Raw genomic sequence first — 18,430 nt, 5'->3', positions numbered from 1 at the left:
TACCTGGAGCCTTCAGGGTACATCGCAGGCATCTGGATCGGAAGCAGGGTAACCAGCCCTCTGATGTGGGGGCGTGATAGCTCAAGTGGCACTTTCACCTGCTGTGGCACCGTATCTGCTCCAGGCAGTTTATACCAACTGCTACCAGTTGATCTTTGGCTGAATGTCTGAAATTCTGCCCAGTTCTGAGTGTGTCTACCCTGGCTGATCTCATCCTTGGCAGGTTTGTTTCTTTATTTTAACGGGGGTATTGTGAGCCTCCTCGGGGCTCTGTCACTGGACACACAATGGCCAAGTGAGGTAGTCAAGGCCCCTGGTCTGGTGGGGTTATCTTCTAGAGAAAGGCACAGAGAACATGTAAATGAAGGAGATAATGTGTGAGTTCTAGGAAGAAGAGGCAAGAAGAAAGATAATGAGATAGAATGAGAACTATGACTGGGAGGAGACTGCCCGGAGCAGGATCTTGGAGGAAAAGCTGGCTGGGCCTCACTTTGCCTCGGGGGAGAGAAGCTTGAGGAGAGCTGGCTGGTGAGGCCAAAGGAGAGGTGGCTGGGAGGAGGCGGGGAGAGCCGAGGCTCTGCTACTATCGGGATTCTTGGAGGTGTGTTCAGGCTCCAGTGGGGAGCGCTTTTTGGTTTATTTATTTATTTAGATTTATTTATTTATTTAGATTTATTTCTTTTGATTGGAAAGATTGACAGAGAGAAGGAGAGACAGAGAGAAAGATCCTCCATCTGCTGGCTCACTCCCCAAGTGGCCACAATGGCTAGAGCTGCGCTGATCCGGAGCCAGGAGCCAGGAGCCTCCTCCAGGTCTCCTACGCAGGTGCAGGGTCCCAAGGCTTTGGGCCATCCTCGACTGCTTTTCCAGGCCACAGGCAGGGAGTTGGATGGGAAGTGGAGCTGCCGGGATTAGAACCGGCACCCACATGGGATCCGGTGAATACAAGGCAAGGACTTCGGCTGCTAGGCTATGGAAGACGCAGGCTTTATCTCACTATTAGTGGCATCTATTCCTCTCACATCTTGCTGACTTTTCTTGCTGCCAGCTTCAGGGTTCTGGCTACCCCTCTGCTCTTGGAGGCTTCTTCAGAGACAACTGCTACATACTGCTTGTTTTTTTTTTTTTCTTTTTAGACCAAAAATAAAACAAAGTGATATTCTTCCGGCCAGGGGCATCATGATGGCAAGGAGATGAAAGAACTAGCAGAACACTGCTCTTTCTTTATAGGATGGTCCAATCTTTGTCTATGTGTGTCATTTCTATATATTTCGTTAGGTGAGAATGACCTAGGGCATGGGGTAGGATGGAAATCATTTCCCAGTGATGACATGTACTCCCTTCCTGTTCCCTTTCTCCAGCCCACTTACCTCCTAACAACAGCCATTGTCAACCCCGCACCAGCCAGGCATTGTGCAAATTGTCTTAGGAGCATTATCTAGAATAATCAACATAACAACCCTGTGAGGTAGGTGCTATTATTGTTCTCATTTTACACAAGAAAAACCAGAGGCTCAGAAAGATTAAATAAATGGCCTGAAATCATGCAAATTATCACCACTAATGATGCATGTGGGACTCAAAACTTAAAATCTCAAAGCTGTTGTGCAAAATCCCAAAGCTGGAGTCTGGTTTAGCCTCATGCCTTGAGGCTCTTTCGATTACTGGAAGTCTCATCAACCCTAGACGTCCACCCCTCCCCCTCCCAACAGAAACTTCTGCTTTTGCCTGGAAGAGCCTAGGAATGGACTACCCATGGGTTTTCCTTCATATTTATCTCACACACTTATTCTAATGCTGGACAGTCACATGTGTACTGTTTTGTAAAGTTACCTAAGTCTTTCAACTGTGTGACCTCACTTGATGCTGACCCCGACAAGCACACAGCTGAGCAAGAAGGGCAGTGAGCTGAAGTTAGCAAGGCCAAGGTCATGCAACAGCAGGGGTCTTCCACTGCCATGCTGGGCAGGTGAGGATGAAGGTTTCATGAACAGAAGCTCATAGTAATGATAAATACTAAATTCTTTTTCTTTTTCCACCTCCATCGTTGGATGTTGCTGTTCTTACTTTGTTCCTGCATAAAGCATCTATGCTATTGCATGTTTCAAACACTTCCTCTGGTTCCACTTTTGGAAGCTGTTTGCTGGTTCCTCCACCACTATCTTCCAAAGAATGCTAACAAGTGATGCAGCCGTGCAGGGTCCACAGTGAGCCAGCCGGCTCAAGGCAAAGGGGGGACTATTTGATTGGCAGGTGCAATTTTTCTTGCTAGCATAAAATGTCAAGAATTCTGGCCACAAACAACTCCACTCACCATTTCAGCAGTGGCAGCGGAGCTCGCAAGAGTCTCACACTACTCCCTTCACACAAAAAGCTTTTCAGGACTGCTGTCTTGAGACAGCAGACACAGACAGTCCTGAAATTGGTATCCATTGCACAGGTGAGGAAACTGAGTTCAGAGAACACAGAGTGTGGCAGAGATGCCAGCGAGGGCACTGTCCAATTCTGTCCATTATGAATCCATGTGTAGTCCACTCTGCCAGGCACCGTGCTAAGTAGAGCTTGAACATTCAGCACACCTAGCCTTGTTTATTCACTGCGCTGCTCCCTCTCTGGGCAATCCCCCTGGGAGACCAGTCCTCCAGGCACCCTCTGAGCATCTGGCGAATGGGAGCTGCAAACCAGGGAGTCAAACATTTACCAGGTTATTGACATACTGGGTCTGGGTGTTTGTTTAGGTATCAGGCAGTTGTAGATTGCTTTTTAAAACTGTTTTGACATGAAAATAAATGTGAAAATAAGCCCAAAATGGCCCTCATAGAATGCCCAGTATGATCGATACTTGAATAAGATACATTTATAGCCCTGGGAGGGGGAGCCTTAGCTCTCCCTGACTCCAGTGAGCTTAGGAGGGGGGTTCGGGGCTGGAGCAGGTGAGGGCTACAGACAGAGAATGAACAGGTGAATGATTTCATGCCACTCATATGATCTCCTGTGATCCCGGGGCAGCAGCCTGTCTTGGCCACTTTTAAATGAGGTTGTCCTCTAAAATGTTAACTATAACCCAATACACCTAGGAAGGGGCCAGAGATACGCAAAAACCAAAAAGCCATGGAGTGAAGGCTGCTGGAATTTTAGCTTTTCTAAAGAAAGAGAGTCTGCCTACTAAGAACATGGACCTTCCTAGAACCTTGGAAAGCTGGGGACTGCTGAGGCTGATAGGGGTTTGGCACTGAACTTGAGTCTGTTAAACGTGTGTGGGTTACCCAGTGCTTGTGGGTTAACAGATAAGTCTCCACCTGCAGTGCTTGCGTTCCAGCTGGGTACCCCTTAGAGTCCTGGCTGCCCATTTCAGATTCAGCTCCCTGCCTTTTGGCCTGGAAAGCAGTGAGGCTTGGCTCAAGCTCTCCTGACTTGGGCCCAGGTGGGAGATCCAGAAGAAGCTCCTGTCTCCTGGCTTCCGAACTGTTTGACTCCAGCAGCTGTGGCTATTTGGGGAGTGAATCAGCAAATGGAATCTCTCTCTCTGCCTCCTTTTGTCTCTGAAACTTTGTCATTCAACTGGAATCAAAATAAATATTTTTTTAAAACGTGGAGATGGAATTTCTGGGATAGACTACCTCAAAACCTGCTAAAGACTCAGGTAGCCTTACCAGATCCCACATCCACCAATACTGTGATGAATCTTCCAATCAGCAAATCTGTCTATAGGGAGAAAATTGGCTGGTCAAGTCCAAGGCACCAGGACTCTGCTTAGGCTGGGTTGTCTTGGAACCATGAGCATAGGCTATAATCAGGAGAGAGGGTGGGTGTTCAGACTCTAACAACTGGGACTGTCCAATGAAAGATAACAGTAACCTTAGTTAAAAGTAATTTGCATAGCAGAATGGGCCCAATGCCAGCTTGTGGGCTGTGTAGAAGAGAGGGAGCAAGTGAAACGACTGCAGGGAGAGCCAAGATCACGGTCAAAGGGGATCTGGGGTGAAGGGATCATTTAGTATTAGCAGGGAGATGAGAGGATGTGTGAGTATCTACATGAAGAGCTGGAGGAGAGTTGTTGTTGGAAGACACTGCAACAGCCAAGATGATGGGCACAGTGGGGACCAGGGCCTCAGCCTGGAAGGCAGGGCAGGAAGCTTGGCAGGCAGGACCAAGAAGGTAGGGTCAGACAGCTTCCTTGCTGAGGGCCAATGAACCTTTTTAAGAGAAGGGGTTCAGCTCTGGCTTAAGGGGGTGATGAGGTTTGAAACTGCTGCTGGAGGAAATGAAGGGCAGGGGCCACACTCAGCAGGGGCAGAGGCCAAGGCTTTCTCAGCCATCTCAGGCCCAGCTTGTCTCCCTCTTCCCACTCCATCTGTGAGCATAGCCTTGCCCAGGGAACGCACTCTCTCTGCTCTCCGCAATGTGGTCATAAGCAGGAGTCAGCCAACTCCTGCCTCCATCTCAAAAAGGAAAGCCACCCTCGAGACGGAGCCACCATGACACCCAGTGCAGCTTGGGACCGGGAATTCTCATGCCTGGGGATGTGTGGGGAGGAGTGTTTCAGGGCTGGAAACTGTCTTCTCGAAGCAGGTGGAGTTAGTCCTCTCCCAAGCCAGGGCTAGCTTTGGATTGGGTAGGACAGCGGATGCTCTGATGGTCCTGGCTTATAACAAGGTAAACTTAGAGTCCAACACAGCTCTTTTGAGAGTAGCCAACTGAAAATAGCAGCTAGAGGCTGATTGTTTGGGGTAGAGATTACATTGCTGTTTGGGACAATGCATCCCATGCTGGAGTGCTTAAGTTCAAATCCTGACTCTGACTTCTGCTCCAGCTTCCTGCAAGTCATATCCATCAGGTAGTTGGCTCTCTGCCATCCATATGGCAGAACCAGTTTGAGTTCTGGGCTTCCCGATTTGGCTTAGCTAATTCCTGGTTGTGGTAGACTTTGTGGTATAAACTAGAAGATTGAAGGCTTCTCTCTGTGTGCCTTTTAAATAAAATGAAAATAATTGCTTCTTGGCCTTTTGGCTAAGATCAAGTGAAATATCAAAATAAAATGAAAATAAAATTTATTTTATGTTTTTTAAAGATTTATTTGTTTTATTACAAAGTCAGATATACACAGAGGAGGAGAGACAGAGAGGAAGATCTTCCGTCCGATGACTCACTCCCCAAGTGAGCCGCAACGGCCGGTGCTGTGCCGATCCGAAGCCGGGAACCAGGAACCTCTTCTGGGTCTCCCACACGGGTGCAGGGTCCCAATGCATCGGGCCGTCCTCGACTGCTTTCCCAGGCCACAACCAGGGAGCTGGATGGGAAGTGGAGCTGCCAGGATTAGAACCGGCGCCCATATGGGGATCCTGGGGCGTTCAAGGCGAGGACTTTAGCCGCTAGGCCACTTCGCCAGGCCCGAAAATAAAATTTAAAAAGCAAATAAAATTCAAATCTAAGGTATTTGTTTCTAAAGGAGTACCCGTGGAAACATGAGGGTATTGTAGCCAAAGCAATCACCCAGTTAGAGTGGCCTTAGGGTGTGCATGGCAACAGGTAAAGAATACTACATAATGGAGATTTGCATGTGCACACCCAGGGGCTGGCAGGACAGTGGAGAGGCAGGGGTCTGCAGGCCAGGATCCCCATCTTACCACTTCTTTATATTTTGAAAGACTTATTTATTTACTTGAAAGACAGGATTACAGAGAGAAAGACAGGGAGAGACATAGAGAGGGAGATATTCCACTTGTTAGTTCAGTTCCCAAATGGCTATAATGGCTGGGACTGGGCCAAGGGCAAAGACAAGAGCCTGGCATTTCGCCCATGATGAGTGCAGGTGTCTGATTGGTTGTTCCATTCTTTGCTGCTTTCCCTGGGACATTAATCAGGAGCTCAAAAGGAAGTGCAGCAGCCGGGACTCCAAGTGGTACCCATGTGGGTTGCTGGCGTTGCAGGCAGTGGTTTAATGTGCTGCACCACAGCACTGGCCCCTAGTTTCACCGGTTCTGATGGTGTGACTTTAGGCCTTTACTTTGTTCATTGAGCTTCAGTTTCCTCCTCCAGCAATGCTCGTGAGAGTTCCTAGTTCTCAGGGCAGCTCCTGGGATCAGAGCAGGTTATGCAGGGTGAAGTCCTGTGTGAACTAAGCTGTCCCTGATGGAAATTTGATTCTTCTAAGTGGTGACTGTGGATCCTCTAAACTTGCAAGAATTCAGGGAAGAATCTCATTTATTCAGTTCTGAAAACTATTGATGTTATCCACTGGTTCCCAGGCATCATGCCAGATACTTCACAACTAATACATACATCTGTCCTGAAAAACATCCAGCAACATCGGCGAGGCGGGATACAGGGACACTGATCAGATGTGACGTTTGTGAGAGCAGGGGGAGGAAGTCACATCCATTTTGAGGTGAGGTCCTTTGTGGCCAGAATTGGATTTGTTCTTATTTTTCAAAAGATTTGTGAGAGACAGCAAGCAGGTATTTCATGTCTCAAATACCTACAACCACTGTGGCTGGACCAGGCCAAAGAAGTTGGGAGCCCACGACTTCCCTTGTGGGTGGCAGGAATTCAATTATTTGAGATGTTACCACTTCTTCCCAGGGTCTTCACGAATTGAAAAGCTAAATTCAGGAGCCACAGCTGAGAATTGAGCCCAAACACTGCAATGCGGGATGTGTCTGCCTTAATTCCCATGATGAACACCTGTTCTTTGGCAACTATGTCAAAAGATGGTGGCAACTATTACCTGGGAGTGCTCTGCTTTGATCAACAGTGGTTTTCTGTGTTGAAATAATTCTTTCTTTGTCCAAAAATATCATTCTACGAGTATTACTGAACGTCTAGCATCTACGATGGGCTGGGCCAGGCTAGGGAGTGGTTGTGGCGAGGGATTCAAAGATGAGTAAGCCCTGTCTAGTTGGAGAGCAGGGAGCTAAGTGAGTAAGAGAATGCCGTAGTGCAGGGTGTTAGCGCGTGTTTTCAGGGTCCTGAGGGAAAGGACATCTCAAAGGAAGGGACATAGTCTAGTCTTGAGGAGTGAGTATGTGTTTCTGCAGTGGACAAGGGCTAGGGCATTCCAAGGAGAAGAAAGAAAATGCACCAGTGGGCACACTATGCAAGAGTGTGGTACAAACAGGGAGCAACACAGAGCACACGTGATGTGAGCAGAGAGATTAGGGTGGTGGGGAATGAGCCGGAAGCTGATCAGTTCTTCCAAGGTTTCTGTGGTCGCTGCAGCCTCCCTTCTACGGACTGGTGACTGACCCTCGGGACTGCAGTGTTGATAGGAGGTAGGACACGCCTTCATCTACTCCAGCCCCTGCTTCCCAGGAGGCCCAGCATCCTTGCCTGGTCCAAGGTCTTTCCAAGGCTCTTTAAGAGCTTAGGACCTTTGCATCCAGAAAAATTTAGTCCTGAACAGCAGATGAAGGATTTGGACATTGTCTTTTTGGAAGCCACTAGAAATAATTTTAGGGGTGCTATGGCTAGAATTGCACTTATGTTTTTTTGTTTGTTTGTTTTTAACATTTTTCTTCTAGCATTTTAAGTTTCTATATTTGAAAGGCAGAGAAAAGAGAGAGGGATAGAGAGAGAGAGAGAGACAAATGGCAAGATAGACAGACAGATGCCTGCTGCAGCTGGGCCCTGCTGAAATCAAGAACAGAACCCAATCTGGTCTCCCACATGGCTAGTAAGAACCAAATTCTAGAGCTACCACTTGATTACTTCCAGTGTAACCATCAGCAAGAAGCTAGACTCAGAAGCAAAGACAGGACTTGAACACTAAACACAAGTGTTGCAATATGAGATGTGGGGATTCCAATTGGAGCCCTACCTACTGTGCCAAACGCTTGTCTATGAATTATTTCTTTTCTTTATTTTTTGAAGGTTTATTTATTTTTGTTGGAAAAGAAGATTTACAGAGAGAAGGAGAGACAGAAATATCTTCTATCTGCTGGTTCACACCCAAAATGGTCACAATGATTGGAACTGAACCCAATCCAAAGCCAGGAGCCAGCAGCTTCTTCTAGGTCTCCCATATGGGTGCAGGGTCCCAAGGTTTTGGATTATCTTCATCCTGTTTTCCCAGGCCATAAGCAGGGAGCTGGATGGAAAGTGAAACAGCCATGATATGAACTGGCAACCTATGGGATGCTGGTTCTTTCAGAGGAGGAGGACTAGTTCATTGAGCCATCACCCTGGGCCCCAAGAGTTATATTTAGAATAATTAGGACACACAGTAGATGAAGACAGACTGAGGTCTGCGAGGCTATGTGGAGGGACGCAAATGTGTGGATAAGGCAATTAAAGCATGATTGGGGCAGAAGGACTGAGGAGGGAGAAGCTACCATGAAGTTATGGGGAATGGCAGAACTAATGAATTGAAAGATGACACAGTCATTTAGGGGTTGAACAAAGAAATTGTTGGTGGTCTAATTCTTTTAGAGAGGCGTCATATGGAGAACAATGATTTGGGGACATGATACATTTGTTTTTGTTCACATGTTGAGTTTGTGGGGCACAGGGACCAGCACTGTGTGATTGGATATAAACGTTTAGTTCTCAGCAGTGAACTACCAACGAGGCAGGAGGAGTTAGTAGAGGATGGCTTTGGGAGGGCATGAAATTTCAGATGAAAGGGCTTAAGGCCAAGTTCCGGGGAACATGGGTGCTTACTGCTGGCTCAGAAGCTACTGGGAAGAGAGGACAATCCGACACTGACATGTCAGCTGGAAAATGGAATCCAGTGCTTTTTTGTGTAAGTCTGGAAAAGAAAAAACACAAAACAAGGTTGTTCTCAAGATACCATTTGTGTCTGATGAAGGGCCGGGGTTGGGGGTGATATCCAATAGTGCCCTACAGTGCTCCAATATCCAGGTTATATCCGCTAATACTTTTAACAATCACAACATATTAAACACTCGTCTATGTTGCTCACCTTTATGGATGCCAATCTTTTCCCCATCACAAGAAACAGATATATATGTAAAAGATTAATTTATTTTTATTGGAAAGGCAGATATATATAGAGAAGGAGAGACAGAAAGATTTTCTGTCCACTGATTCACTTCCCAAGTGGCTGCAACAACCAGAGCTGAGCCTATCTGAAGCCAGGAGCCTCTTTTGGGTCTCCCACGTGGGTGCAGTGACCCAAGGCTTTGGGCCATCCTTGACTGCTTTCCCAGGCCACAAGCATGGAGCTGGATGTGATGTAGAACAGCTGGGATTAGAACTGCTGCCCATATGGAATCCCAGGACGTGTAAGACGAGGACTTTAGCCACTAGGTTACCGTATCAGGCCCAGGAATCTTCTATTTTTAAAAAAATGTATTTTCATTCTATGTGAATGGAAGACAGACAGAGAGAGAGAGAGAGGTGGGGAGGGGGGAGGAGAGAGAGAGAGAGACACTGCCAGACAGATGCCTTCCATCTACTGGTTCACTCCCCCACATGCCCGGAACAGTTGAGATTGGGCCAGCTCAGGCTGAAGCCAGCAGCCTGAAACACTGTCCATGTCTCCCACATGGATGGCAAGGAACCAAGTACTGGAGCCATTTATCATCTGCCGCCTGTCAGACTACACGTTAGCAGAAATCTGGATTAGAAAAGAGAAGTTTCCTCTTTATTCTTGCTTTCCTCATCTATTTCTTGTCACAAGAATCACAAGCAGAAGTATTTTTGTCAGCTGCATATAACTAAAAGTTCTGTCTTGACCAAATTCCAAAGTACTTCTGTCAAGTTCAGTTCTTTGGGTCAAGCACAGACACTCGGGGGTTGGCATTAGCCTCGGGGATGCACCTGCAACCGTTGGCTGCAATTGACTGAGGGATTCATGCAAGGAGTTACCTTTGCTATGGTTTGAATGTGTTCCCCAATGTTCACACCGGGAACTTACTCTCCAATGCAGCAGTGTTGGGAGGTGGGGCCTAATGAAAGGACTTGATCCATTAATAAGTTAATGTTGTTACTGAGGGAGTGGATTGCTTCAGAAGTGATTTGTTCTGTGGTTTCTCTCTCTCACCCTTTCTTGGCTTCTCTGCAAGGGAATGACGCAGCAAAAAGGCCCTTCCTAGGCTTTGGCTCCTTGATTTTGGATTTCCCATCTTCCAGCACTGGGAACCAAGACATTTGACTTCATTTTCAATTTTGCAGTCTATGATGTTCTGTTATGGAAGTGCAAAGCAGACTAAGATACTTGTGCACAAGTAGACCTTGTATTTGCTAGTGAGATTCCTCCTGTGCAGCCCAAATGTCACCAGCTAAATTCTTGCCCTTTCACACCAACTTGAGACTCAGTCCTCAGATCCAACCATCCACTCGTGAAGCCACTCATCCCCACTCGTCTACTGCCACCTAGCCGTCCCTCCATCCATCCATCCATCCACTCTTTTTGAAATTATTTTTTTTAATTTTGATCATCTTTACATAGTTGATTAGGGCACAAAGGGTCAAGGGCTAAAGGAAAGTGGTAAGACCATTGTTTCCACATTTTCCTTTTTTTCCCCATCCATCCACTCTTTAACCATGTTCAGTTTCCTAGTCCCCAAAACCTTGTTTGGACATAGGCTATACATGTATACATACTCACAGCAGCCTTGTGTATTTTATTCTTATTTTGACTTAATCCAGTGAATCACGAATGCCAAAGCTCTGAGGGGCCTTTTCAATGTTGAACATTATGCTAGTTACTACTGAGAGTACCATCACTAAGCTGAGTTGAATGTTGAAGATTGAGTAGGTATTTTCTAGGGGATGAGGGGAGTGAGGCATCAGGAAAAGCCGGGCAGTGTAGATCGCAGGGAGGAGCAGGGTCTGCCGAGTGGTGGGGAGGAGGCCCTGCGCCCTATGCTCCGGATTGGTGAGAGCAAGGGCCCAGTGTTGAGCTAAGAACTCGAGGCCTACCAAAGGCATTTGCATTTGGCAGTTGCATCTGAAATGAACTTGACTATTTTGTTTAAAATCAGAAATGGCTGACATCTGTAAGCTTCCTGAGTGGAAACACAGAGAAATCTCAGAGCCACCTCTCACTGATTGGGCCTGGCAGCCAGAACTGCTGAGCTGTGGGGCCAGAGCCCACTGTCTACCACTCTGGTCTGACACCAATTTCTTCTGACTCACTCCCTTCTCCTCCTATCTAATCTTTTTCATCCGTTGGTTTCTAACAGAGTTCTGTAACCCAGTTAGAGCTCAATAAATAAATGTTTGTTGAATGAATCACTGATTCCTGTGGAAGGTATGTATGAGTGTGTGCATGGATGGCTGCTGGAATTGCTTCTACCACTCCAGGCCTACTTGGAGTTGCATTGTCGGAGAAGGACAGACTGTATTGGCATCTGGAAAATCTGGCTTCAAGCCCTGGTTCTCTTGGTCATCAGCCATCTTTTTGGCCCAGTGTCCACATACTCCCTGGGACTCTGCTGCTGCAGCTCAGAGGAATTCGTTGCATCTAACCTGCTTCTTGCTTGCTGATGCTTGGGAGCTGCGACCGGGTCTCTGTCTGTGCCAGGGCTTTGCTTTCTGTAGAGGGTTGTGCAGTCACAGGGCAGTGTCCCTGCCACTCCCCTAGTGTAGACCAGCACCATGTCACATTGGGGTGAAGGAAAGCTCCTTCATGCTGTAGTAGCAGTCAGGGGCTCAGCATGTACGATTGAGGGCTATTCAATACTGTGGCTTTTACCAAGAGTGGTTGGCATTTGGGGTAGCACTTTGGGCCCTAGTAATGGGAGTCACTTAGTTGCCCTGCCTCAGGCTTTAAGGGTCAACAGGCAATAGGAGATGGACACACCAGCCCTTCTCCTCCCTTCAACTTTCCATTGGCTGAACCTGATTGGAGGTCAGGGTCAAGGTGGCCAGCTTATTGAGCTGGGATTCCTGCTTTCTACTGCCATGCCTTCGACTCTTAGGCGATTCATTCTCATTTGCTTTGTTTTTGGAAATGAGAATTTCTGGTTGATGTGTATGATAGGAGGATTGCCCAGGTGACTTTGGCAGCCGCGACCACATTCAGAGGGAATCAGAATGCAGAGCACAGCAATGCCTACAAACACATTCTTCTCCTTCCCATCCAAACACACTTATCTCTCTGGTCACTCCAGCTCTGACCTGATAAGCAGTCCTGTCCCTCCCAGAGCAGCTGCATGGGGCATCACGCAGGTAGAAGTCTCTGGGTTCAATGGTGCCTTGACCTTGAGAGAGAACTTTTGCTTCCTACTTTTTTTTTTTTTTTTTTTTTTAAGGAACATGTCACTGTGTTTCTGAGCAATTCTATAAGATTTCTGGGTAGAAACTTCAAACAAAGAGGTCTTGGGGGATCGCTTCTCGGCCTTTTGGCTCAGATCAAGTGAAGAAGTCTTGGGAAAGCTAAGTGGGTGGGACTCGTTCCTAAGTCCCAGGCAGTCCACTGATCAGGTCAGTGCACTTGCTGAGGGCAGCAGGCTCTGGCCTATTGGCCCTGTCCGATGTGTGGTAACCCTGAGTACATGTGCTGGGCCTGAGTCTCAGGGGTATTTGATATCAAATGGTGGCTGCTGCAAATTGCCACCCGCTTGATTTATTTCCACCCCTCAGAAATAGGACTCACCACTGAACTTGTTCTTCAACACTTTTGTAAAGAAGCTGACTGTCTTACAATACACTTGCATTTAAGTATATCTGTAGGAGGACATTGTGACCATAGAAGGTCAGCGAGCACAGGATTACGGTTGGTTGGATAATATTTGGAGGATAATAACCAAATGGCTACCTTTTGTATACCTTATTGGATATCATTTGCATAAGAACAGTTGAGTGGACAGTATGTATATGAGAACACCTGGTAGAATATACAAGACAAAAGCGTTCCAAACAAAAACATTGAAGGTTTTGTTGATGAGCTCAATACTTCCTCCCTTATCCTGTATGACCCTCAGTGTATAAAGTTTGATGCCACTAATAAACTACGGCTTTTGACCATCAGTCAGGGTCCACGTGTGTTATTATCGGCTCCGTGCACCAAGTCTATTGCTGCGGGACAGCGACAACTGGCGCCTGAACAGGGACTTGAAAGAAGAAGAGAAAGTGCAGCAGAGACCCCCACAGAAAGTGGTGAGTGGGACAATGGGCCAGAACCAATGTAGGGCACAGTCTTTTATCTCTCTTATGCAGAATTTTTTAGTGAAAAGTGGAGCGAAGGTAACTAGGCAGCAATTGCATTCTTTTTTTTTTTTTTTTATCCATTTTATTGTATTGTTGTTGACAATCTTTACATAGTTAACTATAGTTGAAGAAAAAACAAGAAAAAGAAAAAAAAAAAAGGTTCAGGGGGATAGGGAGGTGGGCAATGCTATTATGTCCATATTGTTTAAAGGGGGATATTGAGGGAGAAGCCCCACCTGGTTTCCTGCCCACCCCAAGTCCCGGATGTGGGGCATGCTCTGAGATATGTGCTCAAGTGGAGTTAATAGTTCTCCAGTTATGAGTCACTGCCAGTTTCGCTCGATGAGGTGGTCCACTGATTGATATGGTAGCAATTGCATTCTTATTTAGAGCTTGTTAGTGAGTATAATCCTTGGTCACCAGATGAATGGACACTAGAAACTGGACTTAAGAATTTTACTCAGAAAAATGGTGAAAAGGTCGGGAAGGATAGAAAATATTCAGGTTAGTTTTTGGATTATATCTGCTTTAATTAGAGCTATTATTATAATTTTAGAAGGGGAATCTGCAAGAAATTCCTCTAAGGGGAGACACCCCCAAAATGTAGCTAAAAAAGAAGTGTTTCATAGTACGGACAAGGAAGAAAGAGAAAGGGGATCCTTCAGAGACCCACCTAACAGGAAAGGACGCTGTAATATGGCTAAAAAAACGCCTCATAGTACAGATGAGGAGGATGGCCAAGAGGAGCCTGTGAGAGATTTCCCTAACGGGAGACGCCACCGTAATGTGGCTAGGAAAGAAATGGCTTATACTACAGATGAAGATGAGAAAGAATGTGTGAGAGACCCTCCCACGAGGAGATGCCACTGTAATGCAGCTAAAAGAGAAAGGCCTTATACTACAGATGTGGAAATTAGGAAAAGAAAACTTGGAAGATGTTACCATAATGTGACTGAAAATGAAATCAGAACTAAGAAAAAGAAAATTTTCAGTGTTAAGCCACAGGATTTCTCTAGTGAGGTAAATGAGGCTGGGATAAAGCAACAGTTAAATATCAGCCCATGCCATCTTGCTCTTAAATCTGATCAAAAACGTTTCCAAATGTCTGATGTTCCCCGGAGACCTCATGAATTCTGATTGATTTTTCCAATCATACTTAGTCAAGAAAATAACCAGCCTACCTATGAAAGCCTGGATGTTAATGCCATCATAGCTTTTAAAAAGGCTTGCGTGTCCTACGGACCTACTTCTTATGTGTGGGAATATTTAAATGGCTGGAGCCAGGGAGCAAACTGGATTCCTTATGATTTTGAAGTAATAGCAATAACGGTTTTCTCCTTCTCAATATTTACAATGGAAAATGTGGAGAAGCAATATGGCTAAGGAAAAACTGCGATCCTTAGGAGCATCGGGTCGGCAACTCCCTGGTGGGGGACAACTGACTTATGATATGGTTTTTTTTTTTTAAAGATTTATTCATTTTATTACAGCCAGATATACAGAGAGGAGGAGAGACAGAGAGGAAGATCTTCCATCCCATAATTCACTCCCCAAGTGAGCCGATCCGAAGCCGGGAAGCTGGAACCTCTTCCGGGTCTCCCACGCGGGTGCAGGGTCCCAATGCATTGGGCCGTCCTCGACTGCTTTCCCAGGCCACAAGCAGGGAGCTGGATGGGAAGTGGAGCAGCTGGGATTAAAACCGGCGCCCATATGGGATCCCGGGGCTTTCAAGGCAAGGACTTTAGCCGCTAGGCCATGCTGCCAGGCCAACTTATGATATGTTGGTTGGAGATGGACAGTGGGTTACTACAGAGCAACAGATACAGCTACCTTAAGCTGCGCTCATGCATATACGAGACGTAGCATTGTGGGCATGGGAGAAAATTGAAACTGGGTCTGAATTTGCAGGCAGTTATACAAAAGTCATTCAAGGAGCCAGAGAATCTTATGCTGATTTTGTAAGGCGTTTGACAGACTCCATTGAAAAACAAGTTAGGGGAGAAGGCACTAGGAAATTGTTGTTAAAGCAACTGGCCTTTGATAATGCGAATGAGGACTGCCAGGCTGTTATTGGTCCTATAAAAGAAAAAGAGGATCTTCTGGGTTACCTGAAAGCCTGTCGCAACATAAGGACATTTAAACACCGTGCCCGCCTAGCAGCACTTGAAACTTTTGCTATTCAAAAACAAATGAAGACTAAATGTTTTAATTGTGGCAAGCCAGGACACCTTAGAAAAAATTGCCAATGCTTCCTTCAACTCAAAAATACCATGCGGATACTTTTAACAGTCACTCCCCTGGAATATGTCCTAAGTGCCAAAGTGACCGACACTGGAAAAAAGAATGTAAATCCAAATTTGACCGAGATGGCTGATGCCTGTGGCCAGAAGACTCTGGGAGGGGTCAGCCCCAGGTCCCAAACATTCACAGGTTTACAAAACGGGAATCTGCAGAGAAGCTACAAACTTAAAACTGCCACTGTCTCATTGCCCCACCTGTGCTCCTCACCCTGCAAGTATAAATCCTGGAGGCTGAAATTCCAATCAGTTGTGGTGTATGCGTGTTATTCATATAGCACTTTTTCCTATACAGCATTGCTTAATTATGTATACTAATTTTTAACTACAAGTCTTTATGTTAAGTTAATTTTTATGTTCACTGTCTCATTAAGTTCTCATTGTTTAAAATTAACAAAAGTGATTTTCTTGCTTTAAGGAGTGTTTGGGTGATGTCATTATATCATTATAAAGGGAATGTTTGCTGTTTTGTTTGTTAATGTACCCAAGTTGTAACCACATGTCTTTTGGAATATTTTATAATGCTGAGGAAGCTGGCCTTCAGTTTAATGGCTAGCTTTCACAATAATCACCAATTTCAAGGTCTTTTGTTGTGGTAGATGTTTAGCAAACTGACTTCATCTGTATATCCATTGCAACTTTTGGGAGCTTGGAATTCAAAGATACTAGGCTTTTGTAAATCTTGAGGGTTTTTGGGGGGACATTTAATAAAAATGTGAAATTTTATCGTAAATAATTTGGTATAAAATTGAACTCGAACACTATTTGATTATTTCAAGGTATAAGTTAATGTGATATTCATTGTCTACAAAGTGTTTGTATGTATTAATTGCATGTATTAATGTAATTCTTGTGTTTTTGGCTGGTTATCAAATCTCTCACTGCCTTTAATGTGTCAAGGTTTTGTATTTGTTTTAAAGATATTTGAGTGATTGCGCATCAATAACCAATTGTAATCTATCATGTGTTATGCTAATGTCAACAACAAATCTTGTTTCAGATATTTTTAGCTATCCTTAAAAAAGCATTTAAGAATTCAAAGGTTTTAAATCCTAGGGATTCCCTTGGTATTCTGAAGAGGCCTCAAGAATGCCAATGGATCTATCTCCCATATTGTGGAGACAGTTGACCAGGCTATTGGATTATACTAAGATTATTGCCAAATAGCAAATGGAGTAAAATTTTATTGTGTCAAAACGTGTATACATCCATGGAGTTGTGAAGGTTTAATTTTAGTTTGCGTTGCTAATTATGTATTCTTAGCATGGCTGTATTGCTGGGAAGACTGAAATTTGCAATTTTAGATTGATGGAGGGATTTCATAGCATGATCAATGTTTTTGTCTGAGTTTCTTGGTTCAAAACTATTGATTTAATGGCGTTTCACTTACTGGTTTCTGGTGAACACTACTACTAAGCTTAGTTGAGAATAATATTTTCAAGTCTCCAAAAGTGTGTGTGTGTGTGTGTGTGTGTGTGTCTGTGTGTACGCGCATACATGTGTGTCTTAACATTTTGTCCTTTGTAAAAAGTTGTTTCAAATTGTTAGCATGTGTTGCTGTTTGTTTATCAAGAGCAGGTTGCCTTGGCTGTGGCAACCTGCAGCCACGCCCAGAGCTTTCTGATAGGATTGTAAAAGCACAAAGATGTTAGTTATGCTTTAAAAGCAGAGGTGGGAATATGCTACCCCTGTAAATGTATTAATTTGGCCTTACTCACCTTAAATTTTCTTCAGATTTTGTCTCCTGGTAAGCACCAGCTCTGCGTTACTGGAGGCTGCTTGCAGGCTAAACCTGGATGCCTTTGGTTTGGTGGAGGGACCCAGCCACTCACAAGCGGAGAGGTCCTGACCCCTTGCTAACTGTGGGAAGAGGGTTTGTTTGTGTTTTCCCAGAAACTGAGCCTGTGTGGGTGCCAGCTGGTAATGTAAAGCCCTGGACTCCATTCACTGGAGGAAGCGCCTGCAGTAAGACAACTTCGCCACTTGATCCTGAAAGATCCATCTCCATCAAGGAGACATTGGAGGAGGAGGAGGAGGCCAGCCCTCTCCCAACACCGGGTGACATGAGGGATTCTAAGAGATTGGTGTATCAAGCGGCAACTGTCCTTGACATTATGATGCATTTGATAAACACTAATAATCTGTGGGAAAGGTTATGCTCTTGTCCCTAGAATTTCCTGATGGATCCTCAAAACTATGGCTCATCTGACCTCAAAAGTGCTGCAACTCCCTTGAACTCAACGCTGCCCCTGGAGAAAATGGAACCCCCAGTGGAGCTGCCTCTAAGAACTGAAAAGCTAAATTTGTTTAATATTCCTCTGGTTCCACTACAGGTCAGGAGTGCAGAGAAATTCTCCACCTTCTTAGAATGTTTGAGGAAGACTTTAAGTGTAACTTGTTATTTATAGATTTTAATGACCTTAGACATTAGAAAAGCCACCATAGAAATTTGTGGTGGTATCCAAGGACGACTCTGACACCCTCTTAAAGGAGGTTGTGTGTATAGAGCAGGGAGGATCTCAGGGTGGAGCAGGAGGATAAGAGGAGCCCTCTATCCTAGTCCCGGAGACCCCCGGAGGCCTCCCATGTGCTTTCGCTGCAGAAGCAGTGGATATCTGCCTCATCAAGGACATCGAGAACCGTATCCCGACTGCCAAGGAGATCACAAGGAAGGTGAGTGCCCTTGGAGGCCGAGAACTCTGAGGTCAGTCCTTTCCTATTGGATTTCTCACAAGGGATTGTAGCAGCCCAGTACCCTGCTCATAGGGTCTGGTGACCTGGGAACTTAAGCCAGTAGCCCCGGGAGGCACTCAGAGACAAAAGAATTGTAGGAGGAGCTTCCTCTGGTTCTTAACTAGTTCCAGCCTTGGCTCCCAGCCCTCTCTTACACCAACCATCAGGGTTGCTTGTGAGTCCCATGTAGAGTTAAATTCTTCCTCACTCACTAAGTTGTTGGGGATTTCCCTGCTCACCTGCCTAAGACTTTTCTATTCTTCAATTGTTAAGTGCAAAGTTCT

At 45.5% G+C, this 18,430-nt stretch overlaps 1 long non-coding RNA gene and 1 other non-coding gene across 2 annotated transcripts in view; both read left to right on the top strand.

Annotated features, from left to right (window-relative positions):
• The window catches only part of LOC131481931 (uncharacterized), a 107,821-nt gene that overhangs the window by 35,141 nt on the left and 54,250 nt on the right, over nt 1-18,430 (top strand). The gene's annotated exons all lie outside the window — the stretch shown is intronic.
• Nucleotides 4,991-5,181, top strand: LOC118759969 (U2 spliceosomal RNA). Its single transcript, XR_009246688.1, has one exon. It is a non-coding gene; the product is annotated as a U2 spliceosomal RNA (small nuclear RNA).

The sequence above is a fragment of the Ochotona princeps genome, chromosome 14 (assembly GCF_030435755.1).
Source record: "Ochotona princeps isolate mOchPri1 chromosome 14, mOchPri1.hap1, whole genome shotgun sequence".
Classification (NCBI taxonomy): domain Eukaryota; kingdom Metazoa; phylum Chordata; class Mammalia; order Lagomorpha; family Ochotonidae; genus Ochotona; species Ochotona princeps.
Note: the sequence above shows the minus strand (reverse complement) of the source record. Positions and strands in the feature narration are given on the sequence as shown.